This window comes from Petaurus breviceps, unplaced genomic scaffold, assembly GCF_028583685.1.
Source record: "Petaurus breviceps papuanus isolate PSGF00001 unplaced genomic scaffold, PetGlider_PUasm1.0 187, whole genome shotgun sequence".
Taxonomy (NCBI): Eukaryota; Metazoa; Chordata; class Mammalia; order Diprotodontia; family Petauridae; genus Petaurus; species Petaurus breviceps.
This window is the reverse complement of record NW_027185799.1, coordinates 22250520-22263360: the sequence shown is the minus strand read 5'-3', so window position 1 is coordinate 22263360 and position 12841 is coordinate 22250520. Positions and strand designations below refer to the sequence as shown.

Sequence of the window (12841 nt, the reverse complement as noted above, 5' to 3'; positions counted from 1 at the left end):
AGATTGCTACTGTAGTGAAGGTGATTCCCTGCGCTACACGCTACATTACAGTACCCTCTGTATGCCCCTTCCCCCCCCCAGTGAAACGCACGCCGCACTCCGAGCTGCATCCAATCAGAGCTGCAGCAGTGAGCGTGTCATCCTGTTCTTCCCAGGTGATTTGCATATTGAATAAAGGTACATTACCTGTTTATTAAAATTGCTGTCAATGTTCATTAAAATAAGGCCTCCCCTGAAAATAAGCCCTCTGGTGTTTTTCTGTCCAAAAAAAAAAATAATAAGACAGTGTCTTATTATTGGGGAAACACGGTAGTTGGGGGAATATTTAATGCTCGTGGCTAGGTCATGCCAATATAATAAAAATGACAGTACTAAAAAATTAATTTACATTGTTAATGCTACACCAATCACATCAACAAGAGGATACTTTAGAGAGCTTGATAAAATAATAAAATTCATACTACGGTGATTTGAAAATAGGAAACCAACAAAAATAATATTTTAATGTCTAAAAGATTTTTATTTGAAAGAGATAACTTTTCCAAATGTGGTTTGGAAGGACCAATGGAAGGGGTCTATCATTGCTACATTTTATGTCAGTTAACAAATGATCTAGATTTAGGAATATTTTTACCCAAAGATATGTTCTCTCTTCTCATACAGTGTGTATACCACTAACTGGTTTTTAAAAGCAAACCTGATGGGAGGGGAAGAAAATCTGTCTTCAGTTTCCTTTTGGCTCAGAGAGAACTATTTATTTATTTTTTATTTTTTTTAAAGCAATTGGGGTTAAGTAATTTGCTCAAGGTTACATGGCCAGTTATTTCTGGGTGTGGTGCTAAGTATCTGAGCCCAGATTCGATCCCCCAGGTCATCTAGACACTGGGGCCAGTGCTCTTACTTGCTGAGCCACCTGGCCACCCCAGAGAGAACTATTTAGAAGAATCAAGCTGAAGGGAAAGTATCATACCCCCAACAAGTTTGAGATAACTAAAATAATTTACTCCCTTCAATACCCCCACTTTTTGAATTTCATGACATCATTTTGTAAAAATCCTCTAACCAATGTTAGGCACTTCAGAGATACTGCCTGTTACTGTGCTAGTATAGAAGAGAGGTGTAGCATTGGTGATCTGGGCTTTAGCTGCCAAGGCACTTAACTTCCATAATGAGATGCTGAAGCCATTTGTACACCCGCTTTGTCTGTAACCTTATCTTCTTTACCTGCTGCCCTATCATCTCGGGTGAAACACATATCCCATCCTTCTCTGGGCTGACAAAGTTACGCTAGAATAATTCCACCTGCTTTATTGTTGGCACTGATCTCTTCTGGCATAACAAAAATATGGAAAGAATGGGATTGCTAAGGAGCTGCCTAGACTTTCTGAGCCCTTCTGGCTATTCCCCTCCAGCTAATAACCAGCTCTCTTCCAAACTACACATTTTAGCTTAAGGCAAAGATGACTTCAATAGAACTTTAGGAGGCAGGAACTGTTAGAGGATCTTGGAAATTGCTTAATTTCAACACTTTCTCCGCACCCCCCAAATCCTGCTTCCATGATTCTTCAATTCCTCATGAATCAGATTACCAAGTGCTAGTTTTGTGCTCCTGCTACACAACCTGTGTCCTTTATGACTAGCATTACTTTCACTCCTGTTGCAAATCTAGCTGATTAAAAAAGCTGGCTTTCAGAAAATTCTTTCTTGAAAGTTAAAACTTGAAGGAGATTAGGGCTATTTATATTGTAAGGCACTTCCTTCAAAGCCCATGGTTGCTTTGAGCTCTTGACTGACGTAAACCTCAACTAATTCTCTTTATCCAGACAATCCACTTGTTTCCAATATTCATCAAATGGCAAAATGAAAAGCTTTTAAGAAAGTGAATGGATGTGTAGGATTAAAATCACATAGAATTTTATCCTTAATAAAACCACAGAGAAAATTATGGAAAATAATTTGTTTCAATGAAAAAAGAGAAAATAAAGGAAGAAAATATACTTTTGTACCCCCACTGAATTTATTTAGTGGTTATTGGATTGCAAAGAGTGGACTAAAAGAAGAAATAAAGTTTTTATGCTCCCTCTCTGTTTATTTAGAAGGAAGAGTGAGGGTAGGTGTGGGGAGAGGGTTGTGTCTCCCTCCTTTCCTCCCAACTTCTTTGCAACCTGTATTCCACCTACCTGTCACATGAGATTTTTCCTCTCTTTCAATGCTTCAAGGAGTCCATTATTTCATCTAAGTTGATGTTATCTATAGCAATACCAGTCACAAACTTTTCATATTTTAGTAGATAGCTTCAAGAGAGTCTGTTGCCAACAATGTTCCTATCCTAGTAGCCAGTTTTATGATGCTAAGTTTCCATACATAGCTAACTTGGTCCTCAGCTGCATAGTCAGTTATTAATTCTGTGTTCAGAGGCTTCACACCTTGGTAGACCTGACAGATCTTGGTTTCATTAGTTTGGATAATTTTCAAAAATCCATTATCTCCTTGCCTTGATGAGGTTTCAGAAAACCACAAATATCCATCCAACTGGTAACTGTGGAGTTCTGGAGTGACATACATACAGGCCAATCAAACATAATTGCTATTGGAATAAGTGAACCCTTGCACTTCCTAAGCTTATAATACCAAGTGGAAATCACTATAATTATTAAATATTGAATATTTAGTCTTATTTTCTTAGGGGATTTCAAAGGTACTAGTTTTGTGCATCAATTGATTAAATAATTTCTTTAAAAGGCTATGAACTGAGGAGGAAGAAAAGAAAGAACTTGAGAGAAGTTACTTTTTCTAGGTTCAAATCTTATTTTAGCAACATTTTCTGTAATGGATGGACTGGTTGGAAGACATAATTAAAAAAAAAACATTGTAAGAACATAAATCTTATAGGTATAAAACACACATCCTTCTGAGCTGAATTGTTAATCAAATGTTAACAGCTATAGCTATAGTCTAATCAATGGAAAGAGAATGGACAGATCATAGCCCAATCATTTTTGCTATATTAATTTTAAAGTTAATACTGTTCAATTTAAGATGTAAGATGAAACATTTTTCTTTTATTCTAAGTCATTCAGAAGTACTCTGGTATTCTTAATATTAATAATAGTAACAATGAAACTTGTTTCAATTGCATATCAAGGTTTAGAGAATATGTCCATCTCAAGAATCCTATGACATAGATTGAGAAAATATTCTCTCTACATAAAAGGAAACCAATTTAGAGATGTCAAGTGACTTGTTGAAGGTCAAACAATCAACTTCGGCCAGTACTGTGGAAAAGTGCTTAAAAAAACAAATTAAATGAACAGAATAGAGTCATGATGCTATAGTTAGTCCCAACAGAACTGGAGGGTATAAACTGATATTTTCTTTTCTTATTTGTGTCTTCTAATCAATATATATTTACTAGGTCATCATGGATAGGAGAAAGTGCTTTTAATCCCTTGAATTGTAATAATTTAATCCCAGAAATCACAGGTCTTGAGGCAGCTAGGTGGTACAATGAATAGAGCACTAGCCCTGGCGTCAGGAGGACCTGAGTTCAAATTTGGCCTCAGACGCTTAACACTTACTAGCCATGTGACCCTGGGCAAGTCACTTAACCCCAATTGACCTGCCTTCCCCCCTCCAAAAAGCAAAAAAAGAATAAAAAATTAGAATAAAAAAAATCATCAAAATATAATAAAAAATAATCAAAATAATCAAAGTTCTATGTGTCCAACTCAATACGTTTGACAGCTTTACAATTAAATATTGACTATGCTTTGAAAAAATGACAAAGATCTGAGATAAGATAACATTCTGTTTTGTCCCTCTATCATATACATATTATACAAAATTTCATATATATATATATATACATATATACATACATATTTACCCTTAGTGCCTCCTATTCTTATGAGACTTTTGGTTTCATGAAGTCAGGAATTATGTTTATTTTGATCTTGTATCTTCCCTAGTGTCTAGCATAGTGCTCTGCATACACTGAGTGCTAAATAAATGCTCATTGTATTGGACCTAAATAAGTTGTCTTTCTTCCATGTTGAGCCTTCTAGGTCATCCCTCACATCATGCTCTCATCCCTTTTTCTTTTGTCAATTTCACATAGCATTTTTTTCTCTCTTCTTCTAAATGTTCATTGCTGAGTCTCTACTGAAACTTTTATTATACATCTTGTCCATATACCAATGTTTTCTAGGTCCTGTGTGACCTTGGGCAAGTCATTTCACTTTACTGAAGCTCAATCCCTTCATTTATTTATTTATTTTGCTTTTTGTAGGGGGGAAGGCAGGGCAGTTGGGGTTAAGTGACTTGCCCAACATCACACAGCTAATAAGTGTTAAGTGTCTGAGGCTAGATTTGAACTTATTCCTCCTGATTCCAGGGCTGGTGCTCTATTTACTGTGCTACCTAGCCACCCCAATCCCTTCATTTTTAAAATGAGATTAGAATAAATGAGATCTCAACTTCCTTTCAGCTGAGGAATCTATGATCTATAAATATAGAAGAAAACAGATTGACTTTCATTGACAATTTTTTTATAGCCCTATATACAGTTACCCAACTGACTTAATGGGTAGGAAATTTAATATAGTTTGGTTTCCTGTATGATTGTTTCCTGTATGATAGTAGTAGTACTACTACTAATAACATTTGACTAGAGCAAAATGCATTCTTTAAGTCTTTCCTCTAAAAATATATTTTCTACAACATACATTAACATTATACATTAAATTTTCCAGGAGAGACGTGACCACAGAAATAATAATTCAATGATTCACTGAATATCAGCATCAAGTAAAGCAAACAGAGAGACACATGTTAAGGAAAGTATTCTCCTGTGTCATGAAGGATATCCTGCACAAAGTCCAAATAGAAGAAGAAATTCTTATCCATAGAGAGAGTTGACAAATGCTCCTGTTTTCAGTTAACATTGGGCCAATATCATATGATGGTAAATCTAGGACTGAAAGGGATCATAGCATGATAGGTTCATAGATTTAAAGTAGGAAGCAACCTTTAATATCATCTAGTTCGAATTCTACATTCTAGAAATATTAAAAAACTGAGAACCACAAAACTTAAATAACTCACTTAAGTTTATACACAGTCAAATAGGAGAGCTAGGATTTAAGCATCACATTCTTTGACTTGATAGCCCCTCAATGAGATTCATAAATAATCAAAAGACATCTGCCTAGTCATACACATTGAAAAAAAATATATGAAGAAACCTATTGCTCTAATTATGAGGATTCAAATGAATAGACAGCTCATTGAAGTTCTTTATCAGTACTTATTTTGTGGACAGGAATTATGAGATAGACAGGAATTTAGGCCTAAATTGAGTAAGGAAGAGGACATTAGGGTGGATAAAATTTGTGAAATTGTAATGTGCTTGCCAAGAAAACCCCAAATGGGGTGATGAAGGATTGGTCATGATTTAAGCATTTGCACAAATGTGGTTTCAATGATTCTAAAGTGTTCTCCAGTGTCAAAAGACCATTTAAAAACCAAAAAAGAGACCAATAATCTGTCATTGATCTTAAATATCTGCAAATCATGGAATAGCATTATTTAGGAAAAAATTCAATTACAGTTGATCCAAAGAGCAATCTCCTAATATATTATGTTACCACATGGCCATGATATGCTCATGAGAAGTGATGAAAACAAATTTAGAACAAGGATAAACAAAAAAGATTTGGTTGTATACATGGAAAAAATGAGAGTATAAGTGTGGATAGTATTTTTATCCAAGAAATATTAAAAGAACCAGAGGAAGGTTCTATTTTCCAGCACATTGGGATGCTGTATTGAAGATTTTTATAAACAAAAATAATTTTGGTTAAGAAGATCATAGATTCATAACTTTACAGCTAGAAAGGATGATATCTAGAAACCTCATTTTACAGATGAGGAAATGGGCCAATAAAGTTTAAATGATCTGCCCAAGATGGCACAGGCTGCAAACATCCAGTGCAACATCAGAAGTGACAGAGGTGATCCTTTAACTCCAGATCCATATGGTCACTTGAACCACAGGCGATTCTGTACCCTGATAAGATTAGGATCTCTTAAAGATGAACACATACTTTATATACAAAAATAAATGATAAATTGCTAAAATATTTTATATGTGATATAATTTATTATTGCTTTTTTGGAAAACAATTCACTGGTTTTCATCAGATTATCTTGATTTAAATGGACTTTCTCTTCATATGATGATTAATAAGAAATTTTACAAGAAAAAAAACAACTGATCAAACACTGTACTCTAAGCAATGTCAATTTACTCAAAACAAGGAGATTTTATATATAATATTTCAAAATATGACTATACATATTTTGACAACTGTTAAAAAGCTTAAGAGCACCTCTGCCCAATTAAAACCCAATTTGACATGAGAAAACACAAACATAGCATTGTCATGATTACATATGTATGCATGTATGTATGTATGTAAGTAGAAAGAGAGGGAGATACATTTAGAGAAGAAATTGGTAGAATTACTTACAGAAAGAATGGTCCAATCTACACCTAAAAGAAAATAAAAATTCTGATTCAATTATTATTCACTTCAATTTTTTAAAGAATTTTTTATTTAGATCAGTTTGATACTTCTTTCCACCAGCTCCCATATTAACCACCTTCTCCACCTTTAAAGCTAGTTTTTGTAAGTAGTTGTCCTACCCACCATCCTTCACCCACCTCCATTGTTAACCTTGTGGGGGATGAGACTCTTAGGACTCAGCTAAGCAGATACTTGGACAACAGAAAGCTTTGGATCACTCAGCAGGTATTTACATATACCTGTTTAGTAGTCTGTTTAGCTTGGTATGACTTTCTTTTAAAACTGAATTTAATTTTTTCAAATAACAAAAATTCTTTTTTTCCCTCTTTCATGCCACTGAAAATAAACAAAAAAAGCCTAGTAGGGAAATGATTACTTTGTAGGATATTAGATCTAAGAGACCTAATATTCTATGATCACAATCTCCCAAAAACCATGATTATCTTCATGCCACAATAAGTCTTCAGAGTAAGACATTATGGAGAAGAATGAAATTATATGCATGATTTGGTTACCTACCTATCTAAAAGTGGTATGACTGACCAAAATGCCTTGGCTTTGGGACATCCAGTATGACCTCTTCCATAGGTTTCTAAAATTTAACATGTCCACTATGAATGTAAGATTATTTGTCTCCCCACATCATCTCCACCTAACCTGCACCTTCTCCTACTTGAACTCCTGTTTTCTACTTTTTCCTGGTTCCTATCTAGCTTTCATACAGTTGCCAAAACCAAACCAAACCAACAACAATAACAATAATAAAAACCCTTTCCAAAGTGGAAGTCTTGAAATATCACTCCATTGCTAAAAAATTTGGGTGCCTGTATCGTAAAATATTAACTTCTCAACTTTGCATTAAAAATCTTTCAAAATCTGTTTTCAAACATTCAATATTTTCATTTATTCTGTTTCAATTAAAATCGACTACTTCTTGTTTCCTCAACTCTGCATTCCATCTCCTCCACCTCCTTCCCACTGTACAGGCTATATTCTCTATGTATGAAATATACATCCTCCTAACCTATGCTTTCCTGGAATTCCTGGTTTCATTCAAGGTTCAATTCATGTAATAGCTCCTATCCCATGTTGCTTCTCTTGGACATTATTGCCCTCTCTGTCTTCATTTTCATGGGTATGGATATTTGTTTATATATTATATCTATAGTAGGATAGAAGCTCTTTAGTAATAGATAATATTTGTATTTTCTTTTTGTACCCCTCACCCCTAGCTCCAAGTACCTAGCACCTAGCACAATGTTCTCCTGATACTAGAATTTAATAAATGCTTGTTGGAAATAAAGCATTTTTTGTACTTTAGGATATTTTCTATTAGAAAGAGGATTGTGTATCTAAATGTAGCTTCCCATGGACTAACATAGTCCTTGAAATGCAATATAGTCACTACATAAATGCTTGTTGATTGATTTTTAAAAGTCCCTGTTGAATTAGATTGGGAGAATTAACCCAGATATAATCCAGTTATCCCCACTTAACTGACCATTTCTGACAGAAGTTAAAGTGAGGGTTGGATAAAACAGTCCAATTTCACAGTTGGTGCACATTGAATTAGCCCCCAGTAACCTTCTGTTCATACTCTGGCTACCTATTTACCGAGAGAGAGAGAGAGAGAGAGAGAGAGAGAGAGAGAGAGAGAGAGAGTCTTTTTTGTCCCCATGTCAAAAATGTATGCAGATAACTCTATTAGCATAAAAGGGAATTCTCTCTCTCTCTCTCTCTCTATATATATATATATATATATATATATGTATGCATATACATGTATGTATACACACACATCTGCAAGTCAGGAGGATGGAATCTTTTGCCTATACCCATTTCTTTTTATTGATGAAAAGCCTTAAGGACCCAAAGATGAAGTCTTGCTTTGTTAAAGTTAGAGGGGCTTCCTGCTGATGGGAAGGTTATTGAAGAGCACTGACAGCTGTTACTTTTACAAATAAGGTGCCTAGAAACCAATGAGCTCAATATACAGTTTTTCATTTTCATCATTTCAATTCCATATGGTCAATGAAGGGTGAAGTGTTCATTCTAGCTTGTAACTAATATTTAGAAGGTGTCTTTTTTCATCAAACCCAATACTCTCATCATTATTAATGAAAGTTATGCATCTGGAACCAAACTGCATCAAACTCCACACATCTGAAGGGGATGGGGGTTAAAGTGTGATACTCTTTATGCACATTATTCCTTTACAAAAAGATCTGAAACTTCAAATGTTCTAATTTAACACAGAAGGCCCAAGGCAGTCAAAGCAATAATTATAGCTCACATAGCACTTTAAGTTTTGCAAGGATCTTTGCATATATTATCTCATTTTATCCTTGGCAGCAACCCTATGAGGTAGGTGTTATTATTATCTCCACTTTACAGATAAAGAAACTGAGGCACAGAGAAGTTAATGATTTGCTCTGCAGTTATTCAATGGTTAAATTACGATTTAAACCTAGGTCTTCTTGACTCAGGAACCATTCTCACCACTTTGTACGGTGCCTTTCTAGTGTGCGTGTGTGTGTATGTATGTCTATATGTATGTGTGAATATGTTTAAATATGTATACATATGTATATATGCAAATGTATGTTATTTTTATTTTCATGCCTATTATTCCTGGAGCCAAGCTCATTCAAATTAATTCAATTTAATTTAAAAAAACGATTAACTTATTATCTTGTAGATACATTGTGATCGATGTTGGAAAACACAGAAATATAGACAGGATAGAAATGTGGTACAACAAGAGAAGAGCAGAATTCAGGTGTCAACACCACCCCATCCCTCAAGTCTTGCTGATATGAAGATCTAGGGCATTCTGAATGGCCCAATGATGGTAGGTAGGAGCATGATGGGAATTATTTCAGTTTGACTCACATAACAAAGGGGAGTGGTCACTGAAGTAAAAGTAAAGGATTGCAAAAGACAGAATTGACCTACTGGCTTTTGTGACTGGATGAGACTGTGGTTCCCCTTTGAAAAATAGCTGAAATAATTCTAGATTATGGTATATCTCACTAAAAAAGAAGCTACAGATGGAAAAATAGAAGACAGTCAAGTAAAAAGCATCAACTTATGGTTCAATGGAGAAAGCAACTCATAGCTCAGTGAGGAAAGCATTCTAGCAGATAGTTCCAGAACAGTATCTCCTCAGAGAAGAAGTAAATTGGCACCTTCAGAGGAAAGGTATGTTCCAGTTGAAATGTAATCCAAGAAACATGATTTTTCCAGAATATGTTTTCCTTCTCCTGGGTGCATCCCCTAACTGTGGCATGCTCTTTTTGCATGTTTCCTCAGACAAAAGTTGGGCTGAAATCTATGAGAAAGAATGCCCCACTTTTGTAAATCATTATATACTTTGCTATTATTATATTTTAATTAAGTATATTTTGCTTGACTTAATGTGATATTTAGTCCAGTAAAAAAGAAACATTGGTGGAGGTTTATAAGTTGTCATTTCATTTTTGTGCTGACTCAAATTGAACCTTGAATATGAGTATAGCTTTCTGGAGTTCATGTTTGATGTAGCTTATATAATAAATGATCCTTGTCATCACAGCGCTCATACCCAGTCTTTGACTGAATACTTAAATATGTCTAGTAACAGAGATCTAATTTTCTAGGGATGCGGAGAGTCAAAATATCCTTGAGGTCAATGGCCAAGAAAATAGTTGTACCAGTAAATGAAACAGGGATATTTGGACTGGTTTATTTGGTGGGAAATAATAAATTCTGCTCTGGATACATTGAGTTTATGTAGTCAAAAAATAGAACAGGAGTTCAGGGGTTTAGGCTAGTAATTTGGATTTAGGAGTCGTATACACAGAGGTGATCACTGAGAACACGAAAATGGACAATATAAAAACTGAGAAGAGAACTGAGGTCAGAAATTTGAAGAACACACTTATTTAGAACATGGGAAAAAGAAGAGTTGACAGTGTAGGAGTTATTATCTTTATTACAGAAGGGATCATGGAAGGGGAGGATTGAGAAAAGATATTTAGCCTACTACATGCTTTATTTTTAGTGAAGTCAAAATATTTTCCAGGATCAATCTCAGAATTGAATCAGTGAATGCAGTGCAGTAGAGGAGAAACAGTATTAGTCAGAATTAGAAGACCTAGCTTATAGTACCAAACCCTCATTCTAAAATTATCCAGAATTTCACTTTCATGCTTCCTGAATACAGGCAGATTTCCTATCTCCCATATATCTACACCATTTAAAACCTAAACTTCACACAAGACCACTTGAGTAATTTCTTCCATCCCAGAGCTGCTTAAAAAGCAATCAGCCAGAAGCACACAAGTAGCATGAGAGAGACCAAAAGCAAAGCAAGGGCCAACACAGATAAGAACTTCCCACAATGGACAGAGATGAGCTAAGAACCTACATAGTGAGCAAAGCTAACAACTCATGATACTGATAGGAGGCTATCTTGCTGGTAGATAAACACACAGGTAAATAAGCTTGGTTTTATTTATCAATCTAAACGTTGTACCTCTCAAAGAGATTGTAAACTCCTGGAAGGCTGCACATATGTTTTTGTCTTTGTATTTTTAGAATCTAACCCACGATTTTGTAGATAGTTGGCCTGTAGTAAATGCATGTTGAATCAGAATTGCTTTATTATATCCTTTGGCAAGTTAATCAGTAGGAGTCCCAATTTCCTAAACTCTAAAATGATGATATTCATATCTGTCCTGCCTATATCAGGGACTAATATTGTAAAGATTTTGTGAGGTAGCATATGGAAGTGACATACAAAATGCAAATTGGTTTTTTTTATTTAGAACACATCAATTACTTCATCAGCAGTAGGGTGACTGAAATACCCACCTGGCAGAAAGAAGAAATATTAAAAGACTCTACTAAAGCATGACTTGGAAAAAGTAGCAGAGCTTTTCATTTTGAAAAGTAACAGCTGAAATTAAACTCATGCTAATATCCAGCTATTAATTCAAACAAGAACATTGCTCTGTCCAAATGGGGGGAGGGGGAGGAAGGATTAGCCAAACTATGTAAAGACTGATAATAGTCCCTAAGTAAAGGATGAAGCAAATACTTTTTCATCATATGTTAACAGTATTTAAAATATTTTACAAGTAGGAATCTGCTTGTAAAGCTCTGTCTAATATTGTTTCTACTCTACTATGTTACCTTTATTGATTCAATTTTGAGACTGATACTGGAAAATATTTTAGCTTCATTAAGGAGACTAGAAAATCCAAATTTAATTATGAAAGATAAAGAATGGTGGCATAAATAAATTTATGTAACCATACTCATTGTATAGGAAAGGATTTTTTTTTCCTAGAGAGCAAAATGGTAGTAATACATATTTAAGTGGATCTGGAAAAACAGAAGTAGCAATCGTGGTCATCCCCATTAAATTCACTTTGACCCAGTATGAACTATCATATTACACACCCATACTCTAAAAACTAAGGTTGCAGTATTAAGAGACAGATACTGGTCGCGTCATATTTGTAGTCAGAGGTACTGGCTTTGCTGCTTTTTAGACGATATATAATTTGTTCAAGATCACAAAGCAAAAGAATGGCAGAAATATAATGGAATGGGGTATCAAATGCTAAACCAGGTCTCTTTTGATTGCACTACACTGCATCTCCCCTTCCATATCACTTTTTACATTCCAACAATCTTCATGATATCATAGATTTGGGGCAGAGGGGCCATAGAGGGCATATAGTCTACTCTTCTTATTTTACAGATAAGGAGACTGAGACTCAGAGAGATTAGTTGGTTTGCCTGAGATTACGTAGGTAGAAATTGATTGAGCTAGGATTTGAACCCAGTTCTTAGATCTCCACATCAAACATCCTTTCTACTGTACTATGCTGTCACCTCCAAGGTCACCTCTTGGACTTTTTTCATCTGAAGACGGTGTTAATTTCCATCGTTCCATCAAAGTCTTTTTTTTTCTTGTTTTAGGAAATGGGCCCAGTGGTGTGATTAACTTCACTGGTACTAGTCAAACAGAAGCTATATGAACAATTATGAGAAGTTTATGACCAATTTCATCTTTCAGAAGAGTGGTTAGGTCAAACAGTCTCTGAAATACCTTCCAACTTGTGAGATTCTGAGATTTTGTAACTATATTTGGGTGTCTTTAGGCACATTATTTAACATCTCTGGGCCCCAGTTTCCTTATCTGTAAAATAAGGTGTCTGGTTATTTGGTCTCTCTGGTCTATTTTCCTGCTATAAACTGATAAT

General features: G+C 35.0%; 1 protein-coding gene across 14 annotated transcripts in view; it reads right to left on the bottom strand.

Moving 5' to 3' along the window:
* Positions 1 to 12841, bottom strand: part of PTPRD (protein tyrosine phosphatase receptor type D) — a 2782277-nt gene that overhangs the window by 928556 nt on the left and 1840880 nt on the right. For all 14 annotated transcript variants that reach the window (XM_069090737.1, XM_069090735.1, XM_069090734.1 and 11 more), the window contains one exon: positions 6531 to 6553. The gene's annotated coding sequence lies outside the window, so the exon portion shown is untranslated. The remainder of the gene's footprint in view (positions 1 to 6530; positions 6554 to 12841) is intronic.